General features: G+C 49.3%; 1 pseudogene; it reads right to left on the bottom strand.

The window, feature by feature from the left end:
- Positions 1-9,705: 9,705 nt before the first annotated feature.
- Positions 9,706-10,143, bottom strand: LOC118572234 (annotated as a pseudogene).
- Between the last annotated feature and the right edge of the window lie 3,115 nt (positions 10,144-13,258).

The raw sequence follows: 13,258 nt of genomic DNA, 5'->3' as shown, positions 1-13,258 counted from the left end.
GCAGAAAAGATGGTCGAGTCTCAGGTAGTTCCTGGTGTCTTTGATTCTGCAGTCTTGTGGCCTGGGCTGAGCTGGGTCATAGGTTCAATTCGGCCATGGCCCCTGATTCCCAGACAATCTCTAAACCTACACGCCTCAGGCTCTCACATTCAGTGAATCACCAGCTCACATCGCGGGTCCCACATCAGGGCCAGGATGCTGTAGCCTCAGGCCTGGACCTTCTCTTACCCTTGACCAGTGGGGAGGAGTAGCTGGAGGTTCCAATGTCCCAGACTTTCTTCTCCAGCCTGCCCTTGATATTCAAAGACCAGGGTGTAGTCAGATGCCTACCTGCTGACCCCGGCTTCCCCTCCCACTACTGGCAGTGTCTGGGACATACTCATGGGGACACCAGACCACCAGGGGCCACATTCACCCCTCAGAGGACCATCCTTGGACCCATTTGCTGCACCCATAGCAGATCTGTTCCTGGGAGGAGGCGCCTTGGGTGGGCTTCAAGAGGGGCCCTCCAGACCTTGAGTGTCCAGAAAACAGGTTTCTAAACACCTCCTGAGTGTGGTCCGTATTACACAGGCCTTTGGGCCCCTCTGATCCTCCTCCTATAGGTAGAGGATCAAAGGGCCTCTAAGATAAATCCAGCCCTGGTACAAGGTATGTGGCCTTGGGCCACCTCCCTCAGAGGACTCTCCTTCTGTGTCCCCAAGGGCTTCCTGGTCTTGGAGACCTTGCAAGTCCCTCTATCCAGAGCCTATGGTGGAAACCCAGAGGCCTCTCACAGTCACAGGATGAATGAGGGATTTCCACGGCCCATTGAGCACCCACACCATGCCTACCTGGGCGAGACTCTGCACGCAGGCCACCCAGCTGAAGCCTTCAGGATCCTGGTGGCGGTCACTCCTGCTCTCCCTCTTGGGAAAACACCAAGGCTCAACAGAGAGGAGACGTGAGGAGACACACCCAAAGGAGAACATACTGGGATCCAGCCCACATCTGGAGCTCCATGGAAGGTCCCAGTCCTCAACTCTGGACCCATGGACTGAGAGGGCATGTGTATGACCTTGGACATGGATGTGTAGGTAGGGTATCTTTCACTATGTGGGATAGAGACTCTGAGATAGCATGCCCATGGATGCTACAGGACAGTGCCTGCTAGTCACACAGCATCTACATCCAGAGGACACTGCAGATGACCCTGTTGTCTGTGTGACATCGGGCCAGTGGGGTACTGCCACTTGACCACAGAAAGTAGGTAGAACAGTTTGGCTGTGTGGGGGCCACTGGAACAACCAGTGTCCTTCAGATACATTTATTTCACCTGGTACAGGACTCTCTCTGTGACATCTGAAAGGGACTGACTATCCAGGTCTCTGAACAGGAATACTTGTATGATGCTGAATGTCAGAGTGTGTGACATGTTCTCCATGAACTTACACAGTCAGTGTGACACTGTTCATCAGAATCCGCAGATGCGTGGTGTGTGTGTGTGTGTGTGTGTGTGTGTATGTGTGTGTATGTGTGTGTATGTGTGTGTATGTGTGTGTGTGTATGTGTGTGTATGTGTGTGTATGTGTGTGTATGTGTGTGTGTATATGTGTGTGTATGTGTGTGTATGTGTGTGTGTATGTGTGTGTATGTGTGTGTATGTGTGTATGTGTGTGTGTGTATATGTGTGTGTATGTGTGTGTGTATGTGTGTGTGTGTGTGTAAAGGGTACCATTTGCTAGTCTTCAAGACACCATCAGGGTGACCCCTGCATGTCTGTGCAGCACAATTTGTTTCCATGACATCGTTATGACTTCTGTGTGTGTGTGGCACCATTTATCAGTCTCCATGACATCTGGTGACCCATACACTTCTCTGTCTCTGTGACCCTGTCTGGGTGGCCTGTGCATGGCTCTGTAACACTGTTGCTATGTACCCATGACACCATCCAGTGACCTTATGTGCCTAAGTGGACCTCTTCCTTTGTGGACCCTAACTGTGGATGCTAGGTTAGACCCTGAGTCCTCACAGAGGCTAGTGACCACTGCCCACCCCCTTGAATCTCTGTCCAGGTTCTGAGATAGCCCCTGAAGAGAGGAAGCCACCAGAGAGATAGCGTGGCTGGCAACACAGCATGGTGGGCACTCTGAGCAGGTGACGCTGACATCTCCTTCCTACTCTCTCCCTGCAGGGCAGCATCAGGGTCCTCCATCCTGGACTGGACCCCTTCCCTCCCCACTCCTAAACCTGATGTCTCTCTGGGGATTCCCTCAGCCCTCTATGTGTCCCTTCACTGCTGTCCTGCAATGGGTGGTTCCAGCCCTGGGGATCCCGTCCAGCCCAGCTAAGCTCACACCCCAGGATAGGTCACCCTCAGATCAGGGCCCCATCCCCAGGGTATCCAGAATGTAGAGCCCAGTGTCTTAAACTGTGGGCTGTAAGCCAACTGGATATGGGGGGGGGGGGTGCTGGACATTGAGCAATAGTCAAAGGATTCAAAGTCAAACACATAATGAGTCCTGGGAGCTCCTGGCAGCCCTGGCCAATGCATGATGTCACACAGTTCTGAGCACCAGACTTGTACCCTCAGCACTGAGCATGCCCTCACACCATCCGACCCAAGGAATGCTGTCGAAAATGCCTCAGGCTAGGAGACAGAAAGGTGTCGGCCGTGTGAGTTCGAGAAGCTGAGTCTGGATCCCCAGCACAAAGAAAGCTGGACGGGACAGCTGTGCTCCCAATTCCAGCATGGGGACATGGAGACGGAAGGAGCTCAGGGACTTCCCTCAGGGTCAATGAGAGACTCTGGCTGATAATAATGACAATATAATAATAATAATAATAATAATAATAATAATAATAATAATAGTAATAAAAAGTAGGAGTAGGATCACTTTCTGCCAAGCCTGATGACCAGAGCCCGGTCCTCGGGATTCACACAGAGGAAGGAGAGAGCCAACAGCATCAAGTTGTCCTGTGACCGCCACACGTGTGCCATGGCATGTGTGCATGTGAACACATACAATACAAATAAAAAGGCTGTTTTTTAAAAGTGGGGGCTAGGCATGGTAGTATACACCTTTAACCCCAGTACTTGGGAGGTAGAGGCAGGTGGCTCTCTATGAGTTCGAGGCCAGCCTGGGCTACTTGGCAAGTTACAGGCCAGCCAGGGCTTTGTTTCATAAGACCCTGTCTCAAAACAAACAAACAAACAAAAAAAAACCCAAAAACAAAAAGATGAAGAATGGTAGAGGAAGACACTCCACATCAGCCTCCATCCTACACACACACACACACACACACACACACACACACACACACATCAGCCTCCACCCTACACACACACACACACACACACACATCAGCCTCCATCCTACACACACACACACACATCAGCCTCCATCCTACACACACACACACACACACATCAGCCTCCATCCTACACACACACACACACACACACACACACACACACACACACACATCAGCCTCCATCCTACACACACACACACACACACACACCTGCCTCCATCTTACACATATACACACACATCAGCCTCCATCCTACACACACACACACACACACACACACACACATCAGCCTCCATCCTACACACAAACACACACACACACATCAGCCTCCATCCTACACACACACCTTCCTCCATTTTACACACACACACACACACACACACACACACACACCTGCCTCCATCTTACACATATACACACACACATCAACCTCCATCCTACACACACACACACACATCAGCCTCCATCTTACACACACACCTTCCTCCACTTTACACACACACACACTCACACACACTCACACCTGCCTCCATCTTACACACACACACACACACACACACTCACACCTGCCTCCATCTTACACACACACACACACACACACACACACACACACTCATACACACACACACACACACACACACACACACACACACACACACACACACCGGCCTCCATCAGCTGCAACCCTTGAACACACCCACAACTCACCTTACCTCAGATTCCAGATTATTGTATTTTGTGAATTAGATGTTTAAATTTTCTTCCCTTATAGAAATTAAATTACAGAATGATGTGATTGCAGAAAGCTAACTTGTTTTTGTTTTTGTTTTGGTTTTTTAGAGACAGTAGCTTTGTGCCTTTCCTGGAACTCACTCTGTAGCCCAGGCTGGCCTAACTTTTTTTGCCCACTGTCATCCCTCAGCATCATAAGTGTCAGAGCATCTTTAGGCTGAATCGTGTTTAAATATTTCATTTTAAAATTTGCTGTTTGTAGCCAAATGCAGTGGTCTGGGCCTGTAATCCCAGGGGAGGAGGAGACAGGATTCAAGGTCATCCTCAGTTACTAGGTAATTGAAGGTTGGAGGTCTCGGTCACTTGAGACCTCATCTTAAAAACATCATAAAACAAAGCTTCAGGTGTGGGGTGATTCACACCCTTAATCCCTGAATTTGGGCAGCTGAGGCAGGAGGATCTCCACAAGTTTGAGATCATTTTGGACTACACAATGAGTTCTAGGTCAAGCTAGATTATGTAGTAAATTCTAGACCAGCCTGAGGACAATAGGAAGACCCTGTCTTTAAAAGAAAAAATTAAAGAAAATTGCTTTTAAACCATTTACTTGGTTAAAAAAAATCATTAAAAAACTCAATAAATTTTGGCTTGGGATTAAGACAGAACTGAATTTCTGAAATGACACCAAACTCTGAAAAATGTTGAATCTGACTGTAACTAAAGCGTCTCGCAGTAGAGGGCAATTAACAGAAACCCTCAACTGGTCAATGTCTGGAAAACTAGACTGTGGTGTGCTCAGCCCTAAATGGGATGCAGTACCACACACGTCCCTCAAAGATCGCATATCTATGTGAATGGAGAGAGGGAAATATTATGAGTCAGATGGGGTGGATGACTGACAGTGTTCCAGACACAACAGGGCACATGCATGTATGAGCTCAGAGAGATTAGGACGACGTGCACAGGACCTGTGCACGAGCAAGCCACACAAAATCCCCGTATGGAAGAGGGGAGGTGGGCATGAAGTCCCGCCCCTAGCTGAGGAGCTGTTAGCGTTTGGCTGCTTCAGGGAGACAGAGTTCTAATGTGAAAGCTGATGCATCCACGTACTCCAGGGCGGGCCCCACGTCCAAGAGCAGCTGCTCGATACGGCTGGTCTCAATGGGTTTTTGGTTTTGTTTTGTTTTTCCAAGACAGGTTTTCTCTGGGTAGCCCTGGCTGTCCCGGAACTTGCTCTGTAGACCAGCCTGGCCTCAGACTCAGACATCCACCTGCCTCTGCCTCCTGAGTGCTGGGATCAAAGGTGTGCGCCACCAGCACCTGGTTCGATGGTCTGTTTGTTTTTTTAAAGAGAATGAGAACAGGAAGGACATATCCATCTCACTAATATGCACGTTTGCTTTAATCTTTAATAAAATGAGAACATTTATCAGTATGCTGAACATTTTTAAAAATAAATCTCATGGTTTCTCATCAGCAAATGTTTGATTTGTGTACCTACAGACCTGGGGGTGAGTGAAAGTTTCTTGGGCAAAAACGGATCTCAAGCCCAAAAAAGGTTCGGAAGCCCTGTTCTAGAAGACTGAGAATCCAGGAGCGGCTCTGGGAGCCTGGCTAGGGACTCCCTTGTCATGTGACCTTAGAAATGGTGCTTCTCTTCTCTGAGTAGAGGCAGGACCCGGCCAAGGAAGGGGTCTTGATATCTTGTCTCTGTACCCGGGACAGTTTGTTACTGCCCTGCTGTGGCACCAAGCTCTTTAAAGCTTCTGGGGCTGGAGCACCACCATGACTGCAATGTGGTGGCAGCTGCCATCTCTAGGCAGAGCTCAGGAGCTGAGCGCTCTGTGTGACTGTTCCTGGGGACAGGCTGAGCTTTGTTTTTGCGTTACAGATGAGGAAATAGCTCCAGGGTGGGGAGTTGGGGGAGGGGTTAGGGGGTGGGAGGGGCATTCAGCGGACAGCAACAGAGCTTGGCCCAATCCCACACTCAGGGTCACCTCCAAGTGCCACACCCTCCTCATCAGGAAGGCCGAGGCATGGCAGGAATCACCCCTGTTACAGATGGGGAGACTGAGGCTCCAAGAGGAGGGCTGGGGGACTCCCAAACCAGTGTTCTTACCCACTTGATCCTGAATCTCCCTCTATCTTGAATGCAAACCACCATGACTGGGGATGTGGGAGGTCTAGGCAGGCAGAGAGAGAGAGAGCCCGCTGGGGACAAAGGGCCCCTGTAGCCACACAATGGTGACAACCAAAGCTGGAGGCAGGCTCCTCAGGAGAAGCTTGAAGTCCACCTGCTGCTTCTTCCACACAATAGGAAGCCTGTCCTACCCAGGGGCCACAATGGGTCCCTGTGCTGGGTGCTGTCCATTTCCTACCCCACGCTGGGGAAGAGATGGCCTAGCAGTTGATACCTGGTCTAGCAGCCAGGGAATGGAATTTGGGGACCAAAATTGAGGTGGGACATAGGCAGCTCACTCACCTGCATGGTATTATTTAGAAGGTCTTTCTTTCCTGACCCAGACCCCTCACCGTCAGTGGCCTGTGGCTGCGTCTAAATTAAGCATGCAACTAATTGTCCACTGTCTGGCCTTTGGGCAGGCAACCTAAATATCTCAGAGCCTAAGTTTTTGTTTTCTTTTGTATCTGTAAAATAGGCACGCTAGATCTTACCTGACAAGTGCTTCATGAGAATCTGATGGGGGAGGTGCATGGGGTCGCTTACAGGAACGGCTGAAGGCTTATTGGCTCCCTGTTGCTGGGTGCTTTTTATTTGCTTGTTTGTTTTTTATTCTTTGGGCTCTTTGCTCTTTGGGGTGCTCGCCACCCAGCTCCCAAATAAATCACATGGAGACTCATTATTACTTATAAATGCCTGGCCTTAGCTTGGCTTGTTGCTAGCCAGCCTTTCTAAACTTAAATTATCCTGTCTATCTTTTGCCTTTTATCTTTCTCTATTTCTGTATACCTTTTGTTACTCCTTACTCCATGGCTTGCTGTGTCTCTGGGTGGCTGGCCCCTGGGGCCTCCTCCTTCTTTTCTTGCTCCTTCTCCTTAATCTCCTCTTCCCAGATTTCTCCTCCTATTTATTCTCTCTGCCTGCCAGCCCCACTTATCCTTTCTCTGCCCAGCTCTCAGCCATTCAGCTCTTTATTAGACCAATCAGGTGTAGTAGACAGGCAAAGGCAAACTCAGCTTCACAGAGTTAAACAAATGCAGCATAAAAGAATGAAACAGATCTTTGTATCATTAAACAAATGTTCTAAAGCATAAACAAATGTAACACATCTTCAACTAATATTCTACAACAGCTCCCTGATCTGTGTTGTTAAACTCCACCAGGGAAAGGGGCCCAGCTCTTCAGGTGCAACCATTAACACCTACTGTCTTGACTTTCATCCCCCTGACATGGCAAGTTTAGAGGCTTTGAAATACAATTTAGTTTGGGCAGTGTTGGCCCACAACTTTAATCCCAGCACTTGGGAGGCAGAGGCAGGTGGATCTCTGTGAGTTCAAGGCCAGCCTGGTCTACAAATCGAGTTCCAGGACAGCCAGGGTGGTTACACAGAGAAACCCTGTCTCAAAAAACAAACAAACCCAAAAAACAACTTAAAATATTCCTGAGATGCTTGTTACAATCTAGTCTGGGCTCTTTTGCTGCTGTGGATAGCAGTTACAGTGTGTAATAGAGGCCCTGGGCATGTGGCAAGTTGGTGGTGGAGGCTGAGTCATGGGTCCTCAGTTTGGGGTCCTAGATACACTCCTACAATTTTGAGAGCCCATCATTTTGGATAAGCCAAGGCAAAAGCTTAAGCAGCCACAGTCAAGAGTAAAGAGAAAGTCAAGTCACCCTTGCTGCTGACTTGCTTTCAGGTAGCCATCTTCTCCCTGCTTACAGGGTTCAGGACCCCTGTCTAGAGAATGGTGCCACCCACAGTGGCCTGCGTCTTTCTACATCAGTTAGACAATGCCCACCAGGCATGCCCACAGGCCAACCTGATCTAGACAATTCCTCACGAAGACTCTCTTCCCTGCCAGGCTTGTGGGCACACACTGCCGCCAACTCTTGCATCCTCAGCTATTGGCATCCTGGCAGTCAGAGCATTTCTTTGCTCTCTGCTATGTTCCCAGCAGCAGTACAGAGCCTAGACGATTACAGACTCTGAGCAAGGAACAGGGCATGAGCGTGGAGTGATAAAGAGGACTCAGAGCTATTCCTCAAGGTCTTCTAGTGGGAGGTTCATTATTGCTTCCTTGCTGTGCCACAAAGCCTGCATGGCTTTGGTGAGGCCAATTGAGAGCTGGGATTACCCCAGGTAGGCTGCAGGTGTGAATTAGAGACTGGGCAGGGCACTACCTACTCAAATATCCTGAGATGTGTTGGGTAGTTTCATGTCAACTTGCCACAAGCTAAAGTCATGAGAGAGGAGGGACCCCCAATTTTAAAAAATGCTTCTGTAAGATGGGGCTGTAGGCAAGCCTGTAGGGCATTTTCTTAATTAGTGACTGATGGGGGAGGGCCCAACCCTTTGTGGGTGGAGCCATCAGTGGGTTGGTGGTCCTGAGTTCTATAAGAAAGCAGGCTGAGCAAGCCATGGGAGGAAGCCAGTAAGGAGTAGCCTTCCATGATCTCTGCATCAGCAAGTTAGTAGTCCTGTGACAGACCTGACCATGTTACTTTGGGGAGGATTGTGGAAGGACTTTGCAACTTTGGGCTAGAAATGCCACTGAGTGTGGAGAGCTCAGTGAGCTGTTCTGAGGAGCTTGGAAGATAAGAACGTTGAGGGCAGATGATGGAGGCCTGGCTCGTGATGTTTCAGAGGGAAGCAAAGACTCTACTGGGCCATTTGTGTGAAGAATCTGTGGTGTCTGGCCAGCTGGAGCTGAAGAATCGGCTGTGATTAACAGGAGACCTGAACCACTAAAGTGAAACCTTTGCTTTGCTGGGACAATGGATGCTGCTCATCTGGGGCTAAAGAATCAGCAGTGATTAAGAAGAGACCAGCATCCCTGAGGTGAAGTCTTCTGGGAAGGGTTCCCTCAGGGTCAACACACAGAAGCTGTGTTCCAGAGGCAGCCAAGGTTGCACCTCATGCTGGCAGCTGAACTTGGTCCTGTAAGAGTTCCCCAGGTGTTACTGGTTTTGAAGGCATGAAGGGGTCATGGAGAGCAGCTGAGGCTTGGCACTGTGTGCAGGGCTGGAGTCCCTGAAGAAAGCCCAGGAGCAGTTGTTGGTAAAGATGCAGTCCAGGTGCAGCAGAGACCCCAGCGATTTGGAGATGCCAGTACCATGGGATGACCACCAAGAACAGCAGCTGTGGAGTGGAGCCAATGGAGCCTAGAAGACAAGCTGTGTGTGTTGCAGAGGGCGGAGCCAGAGAAGTGACCCAGGCCCCTTGGAGGAGCCCAGAAGATGGTGAGTGAATCCCAGATACTACTGAATACTAAGGTTTTTACACAGTTGGAGTTTGGTTTTGCTTTGTTCAGATTGTAACTGTGCCCTGGTTCTTCCCTTTCCAAGTAAGAAAGCTCCTGTTTGACAGGAGCCTATAGATGAGAGACTCTGGATTTTAAAAGACACTTTGGGGTTTTTGTTTGTTTCAGAGACTGCATTTTTGAAGTGTTTGCATTTGTGGGACAGTGACACTTTTTTTTTTGGTCCTAAATTTTATTTATGAATTAATAAACATTCCAGACCAATGTGTCTCGACCCTCCCTCTCCTCTTCGTCCCGGTTACTCTGGAAGTAACGCAGCTTGTAACTCTCTTTGCCGTTTGCGACAACATGTGACCGGTCTCGGAGACTGTTCTTCAAATATTTTTGGTGAGATATTTCAAATACCTTTTGGAGAAAGGCACCTGGGAGCTGACGGTGATCTTGCTCTTGCTGCGTTCGACGGTCACAACCCCGCCACCAAGATTCCCAGCTTTCCCGCCGTTCACCTTGATTCTCTCCTGGAGGAACTGCTCGACATTGGCAGCATCCATGATTCCATCTTCTACAGGGTGGGTGCAGTCAAGGGTGAACTTCAAAACCTTCTTCTTCTTCTTCTTCTTCTTCTTCTTCTTTTTTTTTTTTTTGGTCCCCCTTCGCCACAAGCTTTTTCACGGGCACCATGGCGGCAGAGAGGACTGTGACGCTTCTAAGTTGAAAATATTTTATATTGTGATGTCAGTATTAATGTGTCATCTTGGGGATGAATAATAAAGGAAAGGCGGTGGCTTATCAGTCCTGTGTCTGTGTGTCAAGTTGACAAGGGGTAAGTTGTGTTGGGTAGTTGTATTATCAACCTGATGCCAACTAGAGTCATGTGAGAGGAGGGAACCTTAACTGAGAAAATGCTTCCATAACATGGGGTTGTAGGCAAGCCTATAGGATAATTAGTGATCAATGGGGGAGGGCCCAGCCCATTGTGGGTGGAGCCATCCCTGCGCTGGTGGTCCTGGGTTCTATAAGAAAGCAGGCTGGCCAGGCGGGTATGGTGCACACATCTTTAATCCCAGCACTTGGGAGGCAGAGCCAGGTGGATCTCTGAGTTTGAGGCCAGCCTAGTCTACAGAGTGAGGTCCAGGACAGGAGCCAAAACTACACAGAGAAACCCTGTCTTGAAAAACAAACAAACAAATAGGAAAGCAGGCTGAACAAGCCATGGGGAGCAAGCCAGTAAGCAGCAGCATCCCTCCATGGCCTCTGCCTCAGCTCCTGCCTCCAGGTTCCTGCCCTCCTTGAGTTCCTGTCCTGACTTCATTCTGTGATGAACAGTGATGTGGAAGTGTAAGCCAATAAACCCTTTCCTCCCCAGATTGTTTTGGTCATAATGTTTCATCACGGTGATAGTAACCCTGACTAAGATAGGGGATTTACTTTTGTGGAACGAGTTTTCTTTCTACCTTTATGTGGGTTCTAGGGATGAAATTCAGGCCACCTGGCTTTTATGACAAGCACCTTTACCTCCTGAGACATCTAGAAGTAGCCCTATACCCGACTCCGTGTTTGCTGTGGCTTTATTAGGATATTCACACACTGTAGAGTGCACACTGGTAAACAATAGCTCCAGTCTTCATGAAAATAAGGTTTTTGTGAGGGGATATATTCTTTGTTTCATGTGTCTGTTAGGTTTTGTTTCAACAAGGTCTCACTGTGTATCCTTGGCTGGCCTGGAACTTGCTATGTAGACTAGGCTGGCCTTAAACTCACAGAGATCCACCTGCTTCGGTCTCCTGGGTACTGAGATTAAAGGTGTAATCAGGAGGCAGAGGCAGGCTGATCTCTGTGAATTTGAGGCCAAGTTGATCTACATAGGGGGCTCCAGATCAGCCAGGGCTGCATAGAGAGACCTTGTCTCAAAACAAAACAAAAACACAAATGTAAACGAATGGATGGCATGTGTTACCACACCCAACTATTTCTTTTGAGGCTGGCTGTCCTTGAATTCACTATGTAGCTCAGGCTATCCTGGAACCCATAGCAAGTCTCCTGAGTTATCTATGTAAATGTGGTACTGAAAGTACACACCCCCCTGCCCAGCTAGTATATTTAGTTTTGCAACTAGAACCATGTTAATTTCAGAGCCATTTTATAATCTTCCCCCACAAGGAATCCATTTACATGTGTGTGTCTATACACAGAGCCCATGGCTCCCACCTGTCTTTCTGCCAATTTGCCTGTCCTTGGCGTCTCCTGGTAAGGGCACAGCACATGTGACCATGCATGACTAGTATCTTCCAGATCGTGACATCTAAAGAGTCATTTGTGTCTCTGTTTGCTTTGGTACCCTGTCTGTGGCTGGATCATGTCCATAGGGGTGGCTCTGCCATATTTTGCTTGCCTGTTCCTCCATAGGTCATTACATGGGTTCTGGCCACGTTTCTGCTCTGATGAGTGATATTGCTGAGAGCATCCTATGCCAGTCAGGGTGTGAACAAGCCTCCGTTTCTCCCAGGTAGATACTGAGGGGTAGAACTGCTAGGTTTTGGTCTTGGGCATCTTGTCAACTCTGGATTTCTCAGGTGGTGGATCTGGCTGGGGGATCTGATCATCAATAGAGGCCTGGGGTCACTTATTGTCTTAGAGTTTCTGTTGCTGTGACGAGACACCACGGCCCCAGCCGCCCTTATAAAGGAAAACATTTAACTGGGGCTGGCTTACAGATTCTGAGGTTTAGTCCATTATCATGGCGGGAAGCATGGTGGTGCTCAGGCAAACATGGTCCTGGAGAAGGAGCCAAGATGTGTACATCTGGATGGGCAAGCAGCAGGAAGAGAGAGTGACGTGAGGCCTGGTTTGAGTATTTGAAACTTGAAAGCCCACCCCCAGTGACAGACTCCTCCCAACAAGGCCACATTTTCTAATAGTGCCACTCCCTATGGGCTTATGAGGCCATTTTCACCCAAATGGCCACACTTGCTGCTTTAGCAAGTCTGTTCACCTCTGCGCTTCAACTTCCTCACCCCTGAACAGACAGACAGTCAAGGTTCCGGCCCAGAGCTGCTGGAGGACAAGCAAGGCAGGAGGAAGATGGCGCTCCAGGATCCACTGCCCTCCACCCTGTGTGGGAAGAACCCTGAGAGTGCTGGGCTAGTGAGGGATGGGTTGAGGAGAGCCAGGCTCCCTGAGCACTGTCTGATGGCCCTAGACAGGAAGTATCACCGTGAGGGCATCTAAGATTCAGTGATGTGAAGTCTGTTACCAAGGTCATGAACCAGGTCCCCAGTCCACAGGATCAAGTCCCTTCCTTGGATTGCTCAGAGCCTGGCCCTGCCATCTCCTGGCGGCCAGGCCTCTTTGCAGATGTGAGTCCCTGTGTGAGAAATGTGGTTTTCCTTTTTTCCTATCAAAACCTGCCAAGGACTAAAGTTCTATAGATCTCCCTCACCTTGTAAAACTTTCATGCAGAGGGATTCACATCTTTTCATCTCCCCGACTTGGTGAAACTTTCGTTTACACAGAGGCCCTGCTGCCTTTGTCTGCTCCCTGCTGCAAGAGATCCAGGTGACCTTAACAAATCCCCCCACTTTGTGAGCTGTCCTTGATGCTGCTGAGCCAGGCTCCCTGCTCTGCCCTCTCTACAGCGGGTGAGCTGGGTCTTCCCTTCGGGCATCATCTGTGACGTGGGAGGATATTGGAGCACACTCCCGGTGCTGTGATGGAGGGCAGTTCTGGGGGTCACATAGGCATCCTTGACACAGCCATTTACACATGGGACCTCAGAGCTGCGGCAGGGCATCTGGCC

The sequence above is a fragment of the Onychomys torridus genome, chromosome 22 (assembly GCF_903995425.1).
Source record: "Onychomys torridus chromosome 22, mOncTor1.1, whole genome shotgun sequence".
NCBI classification, from domain to species: domain Eukaryota; kingdom Metazoa; phylum Chordata; class Mammalia; order Rodentia; family Cricetidae; genus Onychomys; species Onychomys torridus.
Note: the sequence above shows the minus strand (reverse complement) of the source record. Positions and strands in the feature narration are given on the sequence as shown.